Source organism: Polyodon spathula, chromosome 8, assembly GCF_017654505.1.
Source record: "Polyodon spathula isolate WHYD16114869_AA chromosome 8, ASM1765450v1, whole genome shotgun sequence".
NCBI classification, from domain to species: domain Eukaryota; kingdom Metazoa; phylum Chordata; class Actinopteri; order Acipenseriformes; family Polyodontidae; genus Polyodon; species Polyodon spathula.
Window position 1 is genome coordinate 43881192 of NC_054541.1, and position 21825 is coordinate 43903016.

Here is a 21825-nt window from a genome sequence, read left to right on the forward strand (position 1 = left end):
TTTGTGTACTACAAGAACACTTACTTACAAAGCTATTTTTTACATTGTGAGGTAGCATTAAAGCAATACATGGAGCAACATAACATCTTTAAAACTAGTAGAACCACAAGTTAAAGTACACTGAAAGAGTTATTGCTGCAGAAATGCACACTTTCACATAAAAACTCAAGAAGGTGCGATGGAAAATTTGATTGGCTGGGGTTTTGATTCGTCACTCAACTGCAGATTTGCTTGTTGACCCTCTTCCCCATGTATTTCCATTGTCTATGTACACAAATGACACTGTATAAGTTTGTCTTTGGTATCTTTTGTACTGTAGCTGTAGTGGATAATCGCCAACCAAAATGACAAACACTTGCAGACAGGTTTATGAAGAAAGTGGAGTTGGATGATAAAGAGGACAGTATTCAGTAGAACTCTGGTTAGAGCAGAGGTCCTCAAAGTAATTTGGGCACAGGCATAAATTGATTTTACTTGGTTGTTTGCGGACATGCTGACTATTGCATAAGTTCTTATCTTACACTGCCTTCTCGCGACATATATATTCCTCCCTGTCTAAAACAGGTGTAAATGTACATTTTGTTTAAAGTTAGTTCTGTTGAGTTGGTACTTGGAAATTGTTCAATTGTTAATTATCACCTGCACCTGGCTGTCATTGTAAATTAGAGCCAGGTGCAGGGTATTTAAATAAAGCAGACAGTCTGTTCAGGGCTGCTAGTGTGTGAGGAGCCCGGTTGATGGTGATTTCAACCGAAACAAAAAGGTGGTGTGAAAAAGCCTTTTTTGTGTGTTCTGTTTTGTCAGTGTGAGTTACAGGTAAACAGCTCAGCTGTCCTGTGTTGGTTAGGTTCCTGTGTGTAGTAGTTAGTGCTCAAGAAAGAGCCAGGTGTTTGTTTTGTTTATTTCTGTTTGTGTTTATTAAAAGTGCACATAAGCGCTAGAAAAATCAATTTCTGTGTCCTGGGTCCTGAATTAAAGAGGCAACAAACTGTGAAAGTTACAGAATTCATCACATATGGTACCAGAAGTGGGGCTTTCATAAAGACCCAGATAAATGGAAGAGAAAAGACCAAACACTGAGGTAACAAAGAACTTTAAAACTGAATGGATAGTTTGTTTCATGGTAAGCAGAATTAGCCTGACCCTGTTTAGTTTGGAGGGAAAAATAAGTGTTTAGTTTAGGACCGAAGAAAGGGTTAGGTTTTGTTTGTTTATTTGATTTTGTTTTCAAAAATAAATACAACTGTAACTGTAATACTGTTGTCAGTGTTTGTTATTTAAACACACCTGGTAGTGTGTGGAAGACTAAACTATACAGTCAGAGCGCAACCAGAAGTGAGAATATGTCATATATATATATATATATATATATATATATATATATATATATATATATATATATATATATAGCGTCTCGCTTTGTTTCAATTTGACAAATTGCCACATATTTGACTCTCCTATTGGTTAAACTTACAGTCGGTACCTGCACCTGCAACAGACACAGTTTATGTCCCACCCAGCTAACTTATGATAGGGCTACCGCAGAGACAATGCAAGTGTTCAATTGGTTGATCGTATCGTGAAGCCATTCATAAAAAATAAAAATAAAAAATGTTGCGTACGTACAAGCACAGCATAAGCAAGCAGCACTGTCAACAGACTGCTGTGACACTTTTATTGGAAAACGTGTTTAAAGCTTTCTTTCTTTTCCCACACTACGACCCACCACAAATGTGTTCAGAACCCGTAATTTAAAAACAGCTGCCGCAGGCACAATGGCCTGGCTTCGCAGGCACAAATTTGCCTGCGGGCACGACTTTGAGGACCACTGTGTTACAGAAATCTATCTAAACTCTGATTAGAGCAATCTATCTAAACTCTGGTTAGAGCAATGTATCTAAACTCTGGTTAGAGCAATGTATCTACTTTTGGTTTCATCTTTTTTGGATACAGGTTGCTGTTCTTAACTGAAGTAGCTAAAATAAAAATCTTGAATTTTTTTTTTTTTTTTTTTTTTTTTTTTACTTAGTTAGCTGTGAACATTTTTACATTGGCATTTACATTATCAGCAAGGGATTGCATGTTTAAAACTTTAATTGCATTTTGTACATGAGACAACAGTCTTAACAAGTGCTACTGAGAGGATCATTTGGGGACACGACGTATAATAGCAATCACAAAATTATACTATGTTTTTTAAAATTATATATATACATAAATCAAGAATAATTTGACTACATTAAACTTACAATTCATGATCTAATCTGCATGAATGCACAAATCCACAATGTTCAAACTTTAACCAAATGGAAAATAAGTAACACATGCCATCACATGGACCTTGTCATAATTTTGTCTAAACTAAATGGAGCTAATTTGCCATCCGTGTAAATGGCTTGGGCTATCACCAGTAAACCTGTCATTTCTAATGAACTGAAGCCCCCTTGACAGTCTCAATGTAATAATGTACCGCCATAACAAGCAGGTGACGTGGCTGCTGCTTATCAACAGTTTGCAGTTTCCCCCCGTTCAGATATGAACATAAAGACTACTCTAAAGGGCAGCAATGTCAAGCATATTCTTCAGGCTAGGCTGCACACTAATGCTTGAATATTTTATCTCTTGGTCACAAGTGAAAGGAGTAAGATGGTCTCATCTTAGCAGCCAGTGGTTTATATCACAAAACCAAAACACAATTTGACACAGTTGTCAATCTCAGTTTAGAGAATGTCAAGGGGTGTTTTGGCCAGGAGTGAGGGTCACTTGCAGAGCTACAGGATGAGAAAACAGCCAATTCCAGACATCAGAGTACTGATTTTAATGTAATCCACTTTTTGCAATTTTTTCCATTCACAAAGCTGTAAAATTATGCAGTCCTCTATGCAGCCCTTGGTGTTTTATAGCAAAACAGTTTGAAAGGTGATAATAATGCATTATTGAGTTTTTCAGTAAAGGCATAAGAAATGTTAATGCGTCACATTGGAGAAAATTAAACAATGCAAGCTCCTGTCATTTTTGTTCCTGTGGTATTATCAATTCCATTTTAAATCTGTAGTGACTTGGTATAATAAAGCTTGACCAACAAAAAGCATGCACTCTGATAATGTAATTATATATTTTGATAGCATGGTAATTGTTTGAATTTGAAGCACATTTTATGTTAAGCGGTTAAGGGCAAGTGCATTTTCTCTGGTGGTAGGCGAATCAGTCAGAATAATACGTTACCATATCATTAGCAGAGTCTATCATATATTATATTTGTAAAGCCTCTACTAAGTAAGTCATACAGACAATATGACACATAGACAATTGGCAGTCAATAGTCAAACCACTACTGCCCACTGGCAGTTTAATAAAACAAATATGTATTGCAGTTTTCACCTTTTATAGTGTAAAACGGTTCCCCTGAGGGCAATAGTTTTTAACAATACTGCAATCCTCTGTAACTCTAGTCAATATTTGTGTACTAATGTATTACATTTCTTCTTTTTTGTTCTGTTACGTAATTTGGTGGAGTACAAAAGAGTAGAATTGTACTCCTGACATATTTATTTAGTGTATGTATACTATATTTTCAGCTTATTGAAAACAAAAAGAATGGTCATCTAAATTTTATATGAAGGTAAAAAAAAAAACAACAACAAAAAAAACCTGCTGCTCCCCAGGACACTACAACACGGAAAAACAAAAGGACCTTGGAACCACAGACTTTAGAGGAATTCCTTTTTTAACACAGAATTGTATCCCAGATGCAGTACAGCTTCCAGTATCACTCCCACCCCCAGTTTGAATGAGTCACAATCCCAAGGAGTCTTGCTTCTAACCCCAGTTTCTCCTGGATCTTCAGTTCTTTTCCCTTAATCGGTAAGACCACACTGCCAGAAACCTTGTATCCCAGTGGAATTTAGACTTCTAGCCTGAGTGAGCTCTTCAGCTGCAAACAAACCCTTTTCATAAATAACAGAACCCTGGGATTTGGAGGGTGTGTTTGTTCTTGATGGCCTCTATTTGTAAAGTTTTAAATAAGGCTGTGTGCTGAGGCGCCTTTCAGGAAGTCCAGGCTAGCTTTTCACTCAGATGTGGGATCGCTCATACTCCCTGGCCAGCTCTGATGAGACATGGTCCACAGAGAGTGTTAACAGCAGCTGTCCTTTAGTGGGATGTCCACCCCTCACTTAACTGTGACTTTCACAATACTGGGCCAGACATTGAAAGATTTTGAGAAATGTTTGCAACTTTTATGCAACGCTGCCTGCATTGCAGATATCTTGCAAATATTTGCAAGTCTGTGAAATTTAAGAGTTGCAGAAATTAATACATTTAAATGAATCTAAAGAGCAAATTAATCACAACTCAGACGACACCCAAATGATACAGGTGTATTTGCGTATGAGGTGAGACAACAGCTCACAGTGTTCAAAGGCATAGAAAAGGGCATATTTACTGAAGAGTCGATTATAATAATACGTAACAAAAAGGGATAAAAACTAAAATAAGATTTGACACTAAACAATGAAAAACATATTAAAAACTATACCACGCAATTACTCCATCACTATAGTCTGCATATTAAAATAATTTATCATTATATTAGTTTTCATTTTATTCAGTATATTAAAATGCTTCCAGATTAAGACAAACCTGTCTGGATGGGGCAGTAAATCAATGAGAAATGTCTAATTATACTAAACGTTTAAATAAGTATGAACTGTACAGTTTTCAAGATGTCTCACACTGTTTCAGTGCCCTGACCGGGTAGTTTTGTCTTCATCTGACTTTCATCCACTCCCCAGGTAACATAAATAGTGTTTGAACTGTTCCACAGGATACAGATGATATTAAAAAAAAAATAGCGTGGCTTAAAATTTGAGTTAAAGAAAATCTTCTCAATCACATTAATAGAGAAAGGGTGTCTAAAACAATTCCTGTAGAGGCCACAGCTAAAACATCTTTTTTTACTGTACCAATAACTGAAGATGAGATGCTAAACTTCCATTAAATATGTTGGAGCTGAAGACACCTGATGTGTTGAGATGCTGGTATTTATTTTTTATGCATATTTATTAATTCAAGTCTTATTTTTTTAATATTTAGCGACAGTGTCTGTTTTTTTTTTCAGTTTTAACACTGCTCTGTACAACAAGAACTAAAGTTAATGTAAACCATGCTTAGTGAGCTCTAAACTCACACATGCAACAAACATTCCCCCCAACACTGTGATTTGCAGAATTTAGGAGATGCTTAAAGTCTCTTAACTGTTAACACAAGAACCTTGACACAGTGGATGGCTACATTATCATCTTGAAAGTAGTCATCACCGTCACGGCACAAGTACCGTATTGTTGGCTGGACTTCCTAACCAATACTGGGGCAGTTCTACCTTTTATCCAGTGCATACTTTTACTCAGCTTCTACATGCACCCTCCAGTACTCTGTTGGGTTAACTGTATCCAAACAATTTCAGATTACATAAGCTTCTACTGAAAAAGAAATGGACTCGTACCATTCGGACGAGGTATAAAACCGAGGTCCTACTGTAAGTGACGCTGCTAAATGACTAATTCATTTAACTGATACCATTTATTCTACAGCAGTGGTCGGCAATTAAATTGCAATTTAATTTTGGTCTTTTAGTATTTTAGTACTTTACAAGATTGTATGTTTCATAGTTATGGATTAACTATATAAGTAAAAACCGACATACAGGCACCTCTGTATATATCTCCAGATTGTGATACAATAAATAACGTGCTAAATAATGTCCTAACCTAGTTTCATCATAATTGCATACACAGTTTTCTAGAGATGAAACGTAGATAATGATGCCTCTGCCGTCGAGGATATTCATTCCCAGTAGGGGATAATCAACTCAACTGCAACCAAATAAGGAAGTTATATACAGCACAATTAAATACACAGATTTGGAAAGTGGTTTAATTGGGTTAGTAAGTGTCTACAGGCTTTATCTTAATGATTTAAATACAGACCGTTTTAGGTCATGTAATTTGGGCCTTTGTGTTCAGTACTTTAATATAGCTGTAGTCTCTGATTTTCAATTAAGGAAGAAACTATAAAGTTCCCTAAACTGCAATTGCTAATTTTAAAATGTATTTGGTAGGATGATCTTAACAGTGTCTCTTCCAATCCAGACCAATCAAACTAATTTTAAACCAGAACTTCCAAAACATAAATCCTGAGCTCACTATAACCAGAAGGATATCTTGGAAGCCTATTCCTTGTGCTTTTTGGGACAACTGTCTTCATGGATTAGACCAATTAGGGCTGATTATCAACTATAAATGAGATCATTCATAGGACCACCAGAGCAAGTCCCCTCTGCTATACTGTCGGTCTCAACAGAATGAAGTGCGAGTATCACAAAGAATTCCAGTGGAGGATGCCGGCTATCAGTTCTCTAAAAGGTGCTTAAGAAATAGCTTCACTAACATTTCATTTATTACCTGTTTTATATCTTTTTATGTCTGTTCTGCATGATTCTCTGTTGTAGTTTCTACTTAGATATTTTTTTGCCATGCTTACTAACTATACCAACAAAAATGTATTTTGATAAGTAATATTCGTGTGGCCATGATCTGAAGTTATGCATGCATAACATTCACAAGGGTTTATAAATTCAATTTCTAGAAGCCACATTTGCTTCATGTAGCATGTCTACAAAGTCAGCAAACATTAATCTGACAGGTTTCAAGCAAGCAGTCAAACGAAAGGAAAACCACATTTCCATACAACAAAGTATGAGAACAAGAAGCATATTGGAGCTTGATCTAAGAAAAGTAATTCCCCAAATTCATCCATTTGATTTTGGATTAAACAACAAGGTAATTTCCAGATAACTATTATAAAATTCATAAACACTGGTGGGCTGATAATTGTAATAAATAATAAAAAAACATTCATCGTTTGTCACTTGTTGGGTAAGATCTGTACTAAAGTCTTGGCCTCAGCCTCAGACTTCAAGGTGTTTGGCAGTGATGGATAAGGATACACCACAGGATATTGGGGACCCAGAAGAAGGGCTATCTATACAGGCAAACCAATTTACTGAGCTGCTGGCATCTGTGTGTCTCAAGAGAGAAATCAAATGTATGACATAAATTCAACAATTCACTTACCCACAAACTCTGCCATACTTGTTTACAGTTCTTTATGTCCGTACCAAAAACCCTATTAAACAAAAAAAAAAAATGAAAATCAGTGTCCGATGATGAGGGGAGTAAATCTTCTGATTACTGAGATCCTCTTGCTTTCTGTACAGTATGTATACACAGTATTTGGTTGATTCTCATTTATTTCCCAGAAAACTTAATTTTGCATTTTTAAAGTGGTTTACAGCCAACCTTAAAGTACTTGATATATAAAGTACTAGATATGCATTAATCGTTTCCAAGAGTCTTCAGTGGCTGCCTCATGCTGCCCCTTCAGATTTAAAAAGCACAGCTGCAGCAGCAGTTTGTGTGTAGTTTATGTGAGCTATTGCTTAACTCCAAGCAAGCTTTACTGATTTTTTTACATCTCTTTCTTTATTGCTGGTACACTTTCCAAGTTGGGCTCCTCTCTGATACTGTACAAGAGTACATATTATGCAATTTGGTGAATATATATATAATTACTTTTCAATTGTGCCTTTTAAACAATGCAAGCACTTCAATTAAGTGCTGCAGAATGTTTTCTAGAACTCACACAATACCTGTTGCAGATGCTGTTTAAAAATATATTAGGCTGATCTTTGATTATAGTGCAAAGTATGTGGTTTATAGCCACACTAGCCCTGTTTCTCTTAATAGAGGTTACTATTGAGCAAAACTGGAATCATTGTGAGAAGTGCAGCCTGTTTATATCGAAACATACTGGAACTGAGTGGTTGCAAAAATGTAAAACAAGAAGGTCATTTACAGGCCATATGTCAGTGCTACATGCAACGACCAGGCACATACAATACATCTATTTTTAGTATTATCGGATCAATTCAGAGCACTTGCATTTGCAGGAAATGTATTGGTGTCAAAGTCAATTGGCAAGCCTCTGTGATTTCTATCCGATGCAGCTCCCCAATGGATAAGAAATGACTACTTGATTACAGGAGACAGTTTCCTTGTGTTACAAATTTAGAATAGCTAAGGGGCTCATTTATTTTTGCTTTCAAACTTGCTACCAACAATTAATGAATTACAAAGCAACTGGAAGTACCCCATCAGCCCGGAGATTTACTTTTGTCTTAAAAGGTATTCAAATTCCAGCATGGAGTGGGTTAAAGTGGCATCTTCAGGGCTGTCTGAATAATAGGGTTAGCTGAGCTTGAGTCTGGTCTGCAGCAAACAAAGCTTCCGTGCACTCTCATCTCTATTAACAAGACATAGGACGCACACAGCAGAAAGCCTCAGTGCTAAATGTAGGCCAGCCAGAAACATAGCAGACAAAGACGATCTTGTCCAGCCAAGGTGCTTAGAAATGGCTCCCATCGTTGATATGCAAGGCATGAGTGTAGCCAGAAACCTGCCTGCTTAAGAGTCAATTAAGCACCAGTCTTTATTAGTGTAGTTCTGTTATGAGTCTATAAACAGAACATCACTCTTCCCTGATATTAGCAATACTTGCATTCATTAGGCTTTTCTACACACAAACATAAATTAAAGACTTTCCCAACACACATTAAACAAAACATATGGTCAATAAAACTGTTTGTTTGCATTATAATTCCAAATGCTTACAATTTATTGCACATATTATGATTATCATTATATATATATTGAGTGTTTATTTTCAGTGCAGTTTGTTGGAATATTTTATTTAGATATAAATGAATTTTTGGTCTTAGAACTCACAGAATGTCTTTCTGATTGATTTAAGGAAAAATCATGGTGTCATTGAGAGACTGCATTTAAGCTGAGAATACTGAAATGTTCTTTGTATTGCCCTGATCTGTGCTTGCAAAGAGGATACCTGCAAACTGGTGTCACCATGTAACCTTTAAGATGTCTGGTTGTAACTTTGCAACTCAGAACTTTTATCTTCAATAAACTATACTTATCTGAAAGCCAAAAGAAGAAGCTTGCAACTTCTCTTTTCCTTTTTTTCTTTTATGCCCTAAATTCAACACGGTTGAATTTATATTTTAAAGTGTCCAATTATTTTACTTTCTGCATTGAGTTTAATTGAGGAATATTTGACCTTTTCTATTTATAACAGCTTCATTCAGGGAAGCTGGAGGTAAAAATCTGTAGTCCAAAATGGCCTACTGTTCCTAGAAACACATCAGTCATTTGTGCAGACTCCAAGCAGCAGTACTTTTGCTAGGTGTAGCAATGTTCTCCTGTTTGTGCTGTTCTGCTTCTTCTCACAGAATGTCCCACTGAAGCCACTGTATCCCTAAGTCAAATAGTGCCACAGAAATAAGTAAAGGAGATACAATGTTCATTTGGTAGTATTATATTCATCAGCCCCTTCACATATTCATCACAAACTACAAAGCAAATTTCAATGTGTGCAATCTATTTAGTGATGACATAATATTAAAAGTCATTACTTATGTCTTTCTTAATGAAGAGATATAATGAACTGCAGCATGAGCAACACAAGCAATATTTCTGTAGCCTGGGGACTGGATGTAATCACCAGTCTCGTCACTATAAGAGAGCACAACTGAACTGTCCCATGAAGGTTATTTATTTTTATTTGCATTTATTTTTTGGGGGGGGGGGTAAGATAAAATGCTGTATCGGAATCATTACCTGTGCTGTCATGTTTTATTCTTATCCACAACGCTGAAAGTTGTTACTCTTGTAATACTGTGAGGTACGATGTGAAAAAATACAGTCATTAATTTGCAATTAAGTTGTTTATATTAAACGACATGGCTTTCAGCTTGAGTTACATCAGTGCAGTCTCGGTAGATTTTTGTGGGTTTACAGTGTTTTTTAAGTTTGTGTTAATTCCCTTATAAAAATGTACCACAGTAAATTTGCACGTTATTTTTGCTTTTCCAATAGTTATACTATGCATTTACCATAAAGAAATGTGTATAAGTCTCACCAGTGTATAAGTCAGCCCCCCCGCCTCCCCTTTTGTGAGAACAATTTCAAGAAAAAGTCTATAGGTCACACTGGTGTATAAGTTGCTCCCCCCTTTTTAGGACCCTCTAAAATAATACGTTTTGTAAATAGGCCCCATGGTGTTGTGTTTTAAGTGAATAATCTGAAATGAAGGAAATGTATTCCAGCTGTCTAAATTGTACTGACACTGACAATGGGAGAAATGTATTTCAAAACCTTAGGGACAAACTCTTTGATAAATAATACTATATTTAGTATCTTTGCATTGTAAAAATGTACAAGAATACCAGAATCACAAATATTGGAAAAATCATAATCGCCACTGTAAGTGTTTTCTTGTTTTCCATTGCCTCTAGCAGTGTATTTCCAGTGTATTTCCATGGAAACTGTTTCAACCTTGTGCTGCCAACAGACAAAGAAAACACAAAATCAGAAGAAAATAAACCATGTTGTTTGTCCCTAGGGCTGTGACCTCCAGACCAGGACTGAAGAAACATCAGCAGGGCAGCAACCTGTTCTGAGCCAATTGTGTTGAGAAACACAGTGCTGCACTACAAGCTACAGTACAACACATTCTAAGCAAGGTCACACATTTTTAGCAATTATATTTTATATGCATAGCCAGGAATGCCGAGAGATAGGTGCAATACATACCTTTCAATTTTGTAATTCAAACCTGCAATTCTAGACCCTTTGAACAGATGTCTCCACAGTAAATCAGTTTGATTAGACTGTAAAAATACCTCTGCAATATGATCATCGCACATATGCCAGGAGTGACAGCTCCCAGGACACAGCACAACAGTAGATTACAAATCATTTGCAGCAACACGTTTGCTGCCAGTGCATTGTTAACTAATTTCACTACATGCATATTGTCCAAGTATCCAAATAACATTTTTGTCAGACGATATTTTCACTAAAAGTAAGACCATGTGAAATTCTCACAGAAAGGACATGAATAAGTGTTGGATTTTAAAGTCTGAACTGCAGAGGACCCACACTTGGATCTTAGAAGAATGTGACTAAGAGCTGATTATTATAATTGTTTTATAATGTGCGACGAGTAACAAGTAAAAGGCTTTTTACCAGTGTATTATCCTTACATGCAACTGCCTTAATCGTAACAGTCCTGTAAGATCCAAGTACTCAGCACAAGTCTAATCCCAGTCACATGGTCACACAGGTGAAAAATATAATCATACATCAAAATTGACTTTGTACACTAGCTTTGGAGTTTATGGCATGAGAAGAGTCATTTTATTTTTCAATAATATCCCTGGTTTTATTGACACCAATTGAACTTGCAACATTTGAGTAAGTCTAGCTCTGTGCATACAGCTCATTTTTGCTATGTGAAAATGAGCTCTGTGCATAGCATGTTGCATTAACAATATCTGTTTTCATGACGTTTCTAACATGTGAGCAACAAGTGATATAGGACTTGAGTTGTTTTAATAGTAGTAGTCATATTATTACAAACTCTCTCTTGTGATTCAATGAGGATTCAAACTAAAATGTTCATATACTGTATATAACAGAGCAATTTGTTTGTGTATGAGCATATAATTCAGGGTTCACAGTATGACTAAGATGAAATAAATGAATAAGATGCTCCTTAATGACAAGACCTCTTAATAGCAATTACAGTGACATTTTGTTTTTGCAATGTTCCCATACAAGACACATGAATATATTAAAGTCATTATAATACCTGCAGTTGAGGTATGTAATGACTTTCTATTTAAGCAGCAGGGAATTCTTTGCAACATGATAATACACATACATTCAGATATTCAGGTTTAAATCGTTGATGTTTAAATGCCCAATCTCATATTGTGGTTGCTGCTCTCCAATGCTCATGTTTTTTGGAGCGCCCCCCAATAGCTGCCCTTGTCTTTTGTGTAATACAAAAGTTTTATAATAAACACACCAGCGTCAGAGTCAAACCTCACATTTGGTTCACAGTCAAAGGAAATCAATGTTCTTTTTACATCAGAGGTTACGTCAGTCAAGAGGCTAAACCCCAAAGGGTATAAGCTAACCCTTGCTGAAAAAAGTGTTTGGCACGCACACCATACAAATACAGCTTCCTTGAATCTTGCAGTAAATCTCAATCATATTCTCTACTCACTTCATGTCAAAGCTGTTCTACCAACTGTTCAGGGGCAGTTTTTCTACCTATTCATTAGTCTGTTAAACTATTCAAGGTCATGATTTAAAATCCATAGGTCAAAACAGGCAAAGAACAAAAGCAGACTCAAACTAAACAGGATTGTCTCCCAAGCTAAATGTAATTGAAGAGGATCACTGGTGTGAACTATTGTAATCTGTGCAGGCATCTGAGATTACTCCTCCCCACCACCCAAGCATTCATTGTCCATGTCTGAGAATAAGGCAATGGATCCACCAACAACCATCCCAATCTAGAGCACATTATCCTCGGCCAGCACATTATCCTCGGCCATGCGTTTACATTTACAACCATCCCAATCTAGAGCACAGATGCACATTTACAACCATCCTCTAGGCCATGCCGTTTACATTTACAACCATCCCAATCTAGAGCACATTCTCCTCGGCCATGCGTTTACATTTACAACCATCCCAATCTAGAGCACATTCTCCTCGGCCATGTGTTTACATTTACAACCATCCCAATCTAGAGCACATTCTCCTCGGCCATGTGTTTGCATTTACAGTAATGGCAAGCATGGTTCCCACGACAATATAAATGAACTGGAACTGCTCATTTGTTTTTCAGCTATATCAAAGCAGGCGTTCTGTATCATTGATATGGCCCGAGGTTGAAACAATAACTTAATTGAGAAAATCATACAGTATAGTTTCATGGACACCGACACATTCATCATACAGTGTTTATGTGACCCTGCAAATATGAAGTCAGCTCGTCAGTCTCTGAGGGATATGGCTTTGGTAAAGAGGCAAGGGCAGCTTTGTAAAATTACTGCTACAAAATGATTTATTTTCCTTGCAAACCTATAGAATAACACAATATAGTTGTGTCCCGAGTATGAAGCTGGAATCCAAATACAGTTTATTCAATTTTATGGCTGGTGTGTCACTTTATTAAAGTGGTTTTTCAAGTGCTAGTAAACATGTTTGTATGTGTGTTTTGACTGTTGATCTTTAATTTAATTGAACGCCAAATATAACCATGGGTTCTCAGTGCCTGGAATTCAATAATATAGCCTTGAAGTTCACATAAATTGAACATGGACATGATGTAAACATGCCATTCCTGCTTCTTGGAAAATAATTGCGACTTTAGTTCACAAGCGTTAAGCTGAATCTTTACAAGAACAACAAGGACATCTGTTCCAAACTTGTACTCTTAATTTTTTTTTGGAGGGGAAACGTCTAACATGACCTGACTGTCCTGTGAAAGCTGCCACTTGATTTATCACAGGGACAGTAAACAGGATGTCATTAACCATTGTCATTTTTAGGGTGGTGTTTTCTTTGTTTACTGAAATGAAGAACCTTCTGTAAAACTAGAATCAGTAACAAGATCTATTAGTGCATGTGTGCCATTCAATTAATGTTTGAAAAAGGGCAAACAATCCACTGACAAACATTTTGTGACTGGGAAAAACATTCTAATGGAATAAAATGCAACACTGTTCACAAAATATGTATTTTCTGCTCTTATTATTATTTTTTTAAAGGTAATTTAAAATTAGTTCAAATGTACTGTTCACAATTTGCCAGACAGAACTTTTGAATTCTTGCAAACCTGAAGATACTCCTGGCTAAAGAGACCAAATCAATTGAAGATATTTGCTTTTACAAACTGTAGGTGTGGCTTTGCTTTTTGCTTTCAGCTCCAAAAGCAGCAGGTTATTTAAACTAAAATGTGTTTGAGAAAAGAAACACAACAGCTATTTCAAGGTGTAAAATGAATAGTAAATCTTATGAGCTGTGCCATTATGTGATTAACCTAATAAACGAGCTGTCAAGCAACCTTTAATTAAACACAACCAATGTACTTCTTTGCAAGCAACAAGATCAATTCATAAAAGGTAAAATGGAGCACTAATGTACAGTCTGTCTAGTTGGCTGTCAACAATATGAAGAAACGGGTGCTTGTCATTGTCTGATTATAACATAACTCATCAACTGTTCCTTCAGGAATATAGAATGTGAGTTAATGTAGAATGACCATTAATCTAGAAACATTCAAAATAAAATAAATCCTTCTGGTAAGATCAATAATGAGGCCAAGCTCCAGACTGAATTTTATGTACGGTAACTTTAGAAATTGCAGGAGCTCAGCAACACAGTACACACAAATAACTAGCATGCAGTAATTATCACTGCATATGGTGGTGCAACTGTCATCTACTTCAATAGTCTCACAAACCAGAATGGCCAAAAGCCAGGTTCTAGGAGCCAACAATCTCACAAACAGAACTATGTACTGTAAATAAACACTAAACTCCCAGCCCTGGAACCCCATGGGACATACAATGAACATCCTTTGGAACATATATAGAAAAATGTAATGCATGTTAAGTCAACACTTCAGCTCGGTCACTGTTTGTGAAAACAAGCCTGCTTTTTTGTACAGTGGTTAATGCGCTGGGTTGTCAAACTCAGTCCCCGTCTGTGTATCCAGTTGCCTTATCCTGTCTGTATCTGGAATACTGGCAACCATACCATTAGTAACCAGTGACATCAGCCAGCTGTATTCATTATTTCCACATTTAGATTGACACTGCAATAATGTTATTAGGGTTCCTAAATGTTTTGGTATTTGGAACACAACTGTGCTAACTGAAAAATATTTGGTTTTTAATACTGGAGTTTATGAACCGATTCTCGCTCATTAAAAAATGTTGCTGATGAAAAGGTCTGTGTTTCTGTAGTCTAGAAAAAGCTGCTGTGTCCTACAATCGTGTATAGTTTGGCACTAAATATAACTGCTTAGTGTCTGTTTACGACTTCCTCTCATAGGCTTCTGTGCGTTCACCTTCATCAAATCAGAACAAAACCTATTCAGATACAGTAGTTCCATTTATTACATTTCTTTATTCATAGCTCTACTACTGTGTATACTACATAAAGGATAATTTAAATATAACTTAAAAAAAAAAACATCTGTCCAATAATACAATAAATAACTAAATATAACTTACATATGGTTTGTGCAAAAAAAAACTGTCAGATATATTAGTAAACAGGAAGTGCCCAGCAATGTACAGTATTTCCAGAAAAACAATGTAAAAAATACAATATTTCTTTGTGGTCTTTCTTAGTGATGCATTTCTTACATCCCATAGGGGCAGTGTTCATTATATAATTCATCAAAGCTAAATTGTGTTTTAGGAGCGCACTTGTAATGGCCAATTACTATAATAAGATCCAAAATGGAAAAATTACCTATATGGTAACAGGGTCCTGGGAGACAGTCAACATGGTTTTAGGAAAGGGAGATCGTGTCTAACTAACTTGCTTGATTTTTTTGAGGATGCAACATCGATAATGGATAATTGCAAAGCATATGACATGGTTTATTTAGATTTCCAGAAAGCTTTTAACAAAGTCCCGCACAAAAGATTAATTCTCAAATTGAATGCAGTTGGGATTCAAGGAAATACATGTACATGGATTAGGGAGTGGTTAACCTGTAGAAAACAGAAAGTACTGATTAGAGGAAAAACCTCAGAATGGAGTGTGGTAACCAGCGGTGTACCACAGGGATCAGTATTAGGTCCTCTGCTATTCCTAATCTACATTAATGATTTAGATTCTGGTATAGTAAGCAAACTTGTTACATTTGCAGACGACACAAAAATAGGAGGAGTGACAAACACTGTTGCAGCAGCAAAGGTCATTCAAAATGATCTAGACAAGATTCAGAACTGGGCAGACACATGGCAAATGACATTTAATAGAGAAAAGTGTAAGGTACTGCATGCAGGAAATAAAAATGTACATTATAAATATCATATGGGAGATACTGAAATTGGAGAAGGAATCTATGAAAAAGACCTAGGAGTTTTTGTTGACTCAGAAATGTCTTCATCTAGACAATGTGGGGAAGCTATAAAAAAGGCTAACAAGATGCTCGGATACATTGTGAAAAGTGTTGAATTTAAATCAAGGGAAGTAATGTTAAAACTGTACAATGCACTAGTAAGACCTCATCTTGAATATTGTGTTCAGTTCTGGTCACCTCGCTATAAAAAAGATATTGCTGCTCTAGAAAGAGTGCAAAGAAGAGCGACCAGAATTATTCCGGGCTTAAAAGGCATGTCATATGCAGACAGACTAAAAGAATTGAATCTGTTCAGTCTTGAACAAAGAAGACTACGTGGCGACCTAATTCAAGCATTCAAAATTCTAAAAGGTATTGACAGTGTCGACCCAAGGGACTTTTTCAGCCTGAAAAAAGAAACAAGGACCAGGGGTCACAAATGGAGATTAGACAAAGAGGCATTCAGAACAGAAAATAGGAGGCACTTTTTTACACAGAGAATTGTGAGGGTCTGAAATCAACTCCCCAGTAATGTTGTTGAAGCTGACACCCTGGGATCCTTCAAGAAGCTGCTTGATGAGATTCTGGGATCAATAAGCTACTAACAACCAAACGAGCAAGATGGGCCGAATGGCCTCCTCTCGTTTGTAAACTTTCTTATGTTCTTATGTTCTTAATACAATTGGGAAGAAGTACTAAAACTTATTGCAGCTTTCTAAATATAATATGCAGTATAAAACTAGGAGTATTATTAACAGGCCACTGTACATAAAAAAAAAAAAAAAAGTCCAGTAGAATTTGTTTAAAATCTTTGGCAGCTTCATGTCCTTCCTTAAGAATTTCAAGAAAATCTGGTACCATCCATTAAATAACAAATTATATGTGACAAAATCCCTATAGCTTACCAGTATAGAAGAGCTGCGAAGTACCATAAACAAAGCAATTGAGGTGGCTGTTCCATGGCTGGCTTGTAGTGGGAAAAGCTTCAGGAAGTTAGTCAGGGCCTCCATTCCTCAGGAAAACTGACACTAAGTTGAGAGAACCTTTGACCAGGTCTTTAGGCTTGTTGTGTCACTGGACTTTCTTCCTTTGCTGGTGAATCGATAAAGTCTGGCTAAACAAACAGCTGGAATAAAAAAATGTCAGATGAAATACATACAAATAAGCACTTTCGTTTTACACTGTAGTGATTTATCTGTCATCATAACTGTGATTAAAACATTGACCTTATTTTCTCTGTTTATGTTCATTTATTTATATTTGTACTTAATTGTGCTGGTTTTGAAGCTTTGTTGTTTATAAACTTTGTAGAACATAAACATGAAAACTGCCCCCACAAATGTCACCTCAAGTTGACCATGTAAACCTAAAGTTGACAGAAACTAGTGAACTTAATCAACCAAACCACCATGCAACTTTAAAAGCTGTCACTCCAGGAAGTGTACTCCCAGGATTGTTGCAGTACAGAGGGCCTTCCTGTCCCTTGACTATGTGACAGGGTGAAGATGTGAAAACATGTATATTAGTATAAACTTGTTTATGGCTTGACAGGCCAAGGCTTAAAACAATTCCCTGAATGAAAAGTAGCTCCCAGCCTTCCTTCCAGCCCTGTGAGAATGTGGCTGGAATTGGGAAACTGCTGCCTTGATGGGTTGTCCAGTCATATATTGAATGTAGTTGTGGAGTTCCACCTGCACATGGATATAAACATGTCTCAGAAAGTCCTGGCCTCTTTCAGCGCTGCTGTTAGTGTTGCTGGAGGGGCTGATTGCAGAGCTCTGAAGCTACAGATTCTTTGTGTGTCTGTGCCTGTGTGAGGGGTACCTGTGTCTTCCCTTTAAAAAGCCAGAGACAGTAACTTCTTTGTTTATTTAATGTCAACTAAAAATAAAAGTGCATTATAGTGTTGAACTGTGCTTTCCTTGCTTTATGTGATTACCTGCTTGTGTTCTTTACCATTCTCTGTCCTGTCACAATAGTGCTGTATTTTACATCTTTTTTTTTTAAATAGAAAAGGCAAGTTTTTGGGGGGTTTTTTTTAACAGATTTAGTAAAATTAAACATTTGATCCCTTGTTTTCTTGTTGTTGAATAATGCCATATAAACATGCCTGACAAGGTCATGCCAAGGGTTATTTTCTATATTTGTAATTTTTTTTTTTTTTCACTGACCTGCCACCAGTCAAACCAGTTTCTTTAGTGTGTGACTAAAAATGTCATCTGATGACTGGGATAGTCATAATCACAAAACTATTTCATGCCACAACTGTGAAAATGAACTAAGTTGTCTCTGTAAATGGGAAACAACATGCAACTGTATGCTGATTCTCAAGCTTCATTTACAGTGCCCTGAGTAATTAATTCACTGGATTGAGTTTGGCAGGACAAGTAAAAGCTACAGTACCACAGTAAGAGACACAGCACACACATGGGTGCACTGCATAACTTTAATGGAGTTTTACTGCTTTAGTTTTCCACCTCCTATATAACGGTACTCTACAGCAGGATATCTAGGTTCATTTTTAAACTCAAGTACCAGCAGTGAAATTCTCTCCCACGGTTTTTTGCTGATACAACACACTGTATGACTTGTGTAATATTGAGGTCAGTAAGTTAGTGAAGGGACCTGGAATTCAAAGAGCCGTACATGGTATATGTCAAGACAGAATTAAAACTTCTTGACAGTGAAACAGACCATGTGAACGACTAAGGAGCCGTTATCAGCTCTATGCTGTAACTAGGACTTCAATTATGTTAAAATAGCTTTTAGAAAGTAAAGAATAACAAAACAAAATTCTGACAAAGACAACAGGTGGTTATTGTCATTGAATGCAGTTTTTGAATTGAATAACTGCACATGCTTATCATAGTGTTTGCTATGTTTTACTTTTATTAAAAGTCTCTATTGGGACAGCAGCACCATTATTTAAATGTAGGGTATGCGTGTTTAGTGTAAAATGTTACCAGTCCTGGACTAGCAGGAATAGTGTAGCAGATATCAAGAAGTTTTTGTGCAAAACCAAACATCTTTCCCAAAGAATTTTACTTACTATGCTCATCATATGACAAAGCTAAATGTTTTTTTTTTGTTTGCTTTTTTTAAAATTGTAGGTAATGCTATTTTACAACCAATGCAGTGGTTGTATTATATTATCTATGCCAGGGATGTAAAACTCAGTTCCTGGAGGGCCGCAGTGTCTTCTAGCTTTCGCTCCATCCAAGCTCTCAATTACTTAATTAGTCTAATTATTTGATTAACTGGACACATTTAACACTTCTCTTCAGGCCTCAAAATGTTTCATAGGTAGTGTGCCTTGAATCAAGAGAATTTTTAAAACCATCAACTGTAAAAGACCTTGAAAAATATTAAATGTCAAATTGAACAAACAATGAGATCAATTATGTTAACTGAGAGCTTAAGTTGGAATGAAAACCAGGAGACCCTGCGGCCCTTGAGGACTGGAGTTTGACACCCCTGACCTATGATGTAATGATGACAACTTTCAAAGCTTTTGGTTATACGGTAGTTAGCAGACATTGTTTAAGGTTCAAATCATTGACTTACTGTCTCTATGGGCTAACAACTGTTTTCTACTGTCTGCTGAAGTGAACACTTTCAGAATGTGCTGAATCAATGTCCCTGACCATTCCTACACATTTCAACAACTGTGTAAATAATCAACTTGACATAGTGCAGTGCCAAACAAAATAAAAACCAACAAAGCACCCACTTTTCTGCCTTCACTGCCTAACAACAGCCTGCAGCTTCAGCCAATTGTTTCCTTTTGTAACTTTTTTACAGTACTTCCAAGAAACCAGCAATGTGAAAGCCTCCAAATGTGAAGCTGCAGGCTCTGGAAATATTGACCTCTTCATAACTACCAAGTGTGACCTGAATGTGTTAAATCAAAATCATTATTAGATAAAGGGTCTGCTGCAGCATTTATTCTAGGAAGAAAGAACCACAAACCCTTGAGCTCTTGAGATATGAAAATATGATGCTGTATTCACACAACAAGCTGAATTTTCAGCAAAGTTCATAGCACTATACTGAGGTGCTTATCATACTTTAACCTTAGCGTACTCTGGAAAGCAAACTTACTTTGGCAGTTGTTGGCAGCTAAACAAGATATGAGTAGAAACTGAAATAATTTACATTTCTCCTGTTGTATAGCAGTACTCAAAATAAACTTAGCTTTATTACAGTATATTCCCCTAGGTATAGTATAACACAGGCAAGACAGAAAATCCACCACATTGATTTGAAATTGATGCCTGATGCTTCCTTTCATAGTTGAGTTTGTGTCCCAGGTGGATTCTAAGTTCCAAAAATGTTTTCATGATTACCATGGGAACAGGAAGTCTACATGCTAATCTATACCACAATGGTTCACGAGCACTGACTGATCAGACAACATACAACAGAATGACTGCCATGTTATTGCTTTGTTTAGCAATACAGCCAGTGGTTTACAGATGTGCCAAACACAGCTGTCAGCAAAGAAACAGAAAAGAACCAGAGAAAACTGCAAGCTGTGTTATTGCTGATTTGCTGTTTCTTTTACTCTAAGCTACTGTACCTCCCATATTAGCTGGTGGCAAATTAATGTGTACAGGCGTGTTACAGATTTTTTACATTCTGATTTGTAAACCAGGAATTAGGATTCTACAAAAATACCTTATTTGCATTTATTTGTACTGTTGCAGGCTGAGGCTAATTAACTTGACCTTAATGTCACAAGTAAAAGGAGTTTAGTATTCTCAGCCTCATTAGTCAATATCACAAACCAACCACAACATTTAGCATAATTGTTACAATTGATAGTCTCTGCTTGAGAGGGATCCAAGACAGAATGAAAGGGGGTTGTTCAGGTCAGGATTTGGGTGCCCTCGCAGTGTTCCACATCTGACTGTATCCAGTCCCTGAACTTTCACGAACACAAAAAAATATAATTAGAACAATACAGTCAAGCCCCTTTATTAGCATTCAGTTCATTAAACGATATGCTTATTATCACCACATTGAAAATACAGGATGGATATAATGGAATAAAACAAGCTCCTTATAATATCCATTCAGTTATCATCATACTCTGGTGAAGATCACTCCACTTACTAGCACTTTGGGAAATACAGTCATATGATTATTAAGTTGTCTTACAGTATTGAAATGTTCCATATGTAAAGCACTATATGGTAGCACAATACAAAATACAGGACACTGCTATGAGTATATCAACAGCATTCTTCTGTATATACTGTATATATACTGCAGTGTATACTTTACTTTAAATATCAGAGATAGACCATTGGTTAGTGTATTTTCTTTCTATATAGGCATATTTCAATGTGAAAGTGTTGTATTATAATAATTGCTGTTGATTCCTGTCTCAGAAAGCTTTTACCAATACCCTATTGTTCCAAAAAACACTCAGAGCAAAGCTAGGCACTTGCTCCTCTGTAACTTTCATGGCCTGTGGGTCAATTAACCAGAAACTCAGTAACCGAGACTACTTACACCACACATTGGTCTGGTTGCTTGATTTTGCACTGTATTTTAAATGTATGACAGTACGTGATGCTGAAAGAGGACTACAAATCATGCCTGGGAGAAATCGCCAGCAAGGTAATATTTTAACGGTGGCAACATTTAGATCTGGCGCTTAAAATTGACCCCACTTTGGATTTCTCCAGCATCGGAAACACTATTAAATCAGATGTTTGTGTCAAGCATGATAAAAGGTAAAGGGAGCAT

The 21825-nt window shown here is 36.5% G+C and overlaps 1 protein-coding gene across 2 annotated transcripts in view; it reads right to left on the reverse strand.

The window, feature by feature from the left end:
* LOC121320005 (bifunctional cytochrome P450/NADPH--P450 reductase 1-like) overlaps positions 1 to 21825 on the reverse strand; it is a 60473-nt gene that overhangs the window by 33035 nt on the left and 5613 nt on the right. Inside the window, exons 2-3 of one of the 2 annotated variants that reach the window (XM_041258070.1) lie at positions 16977 to 17197; positions 7134 to 7185 (exon numbers count right to left, since the gene is read on the reverse strand). The gene's annotated coding sequence lies outside the window, so the exon portion shown is untranslated. The remainder of the gene's footprint in view (positions 1 to 7133; positions 7186 to 16976; positions 17198 to 21825) is intronic. The other variant, XM_041258071.1, reaches the window with a different exon arrangement.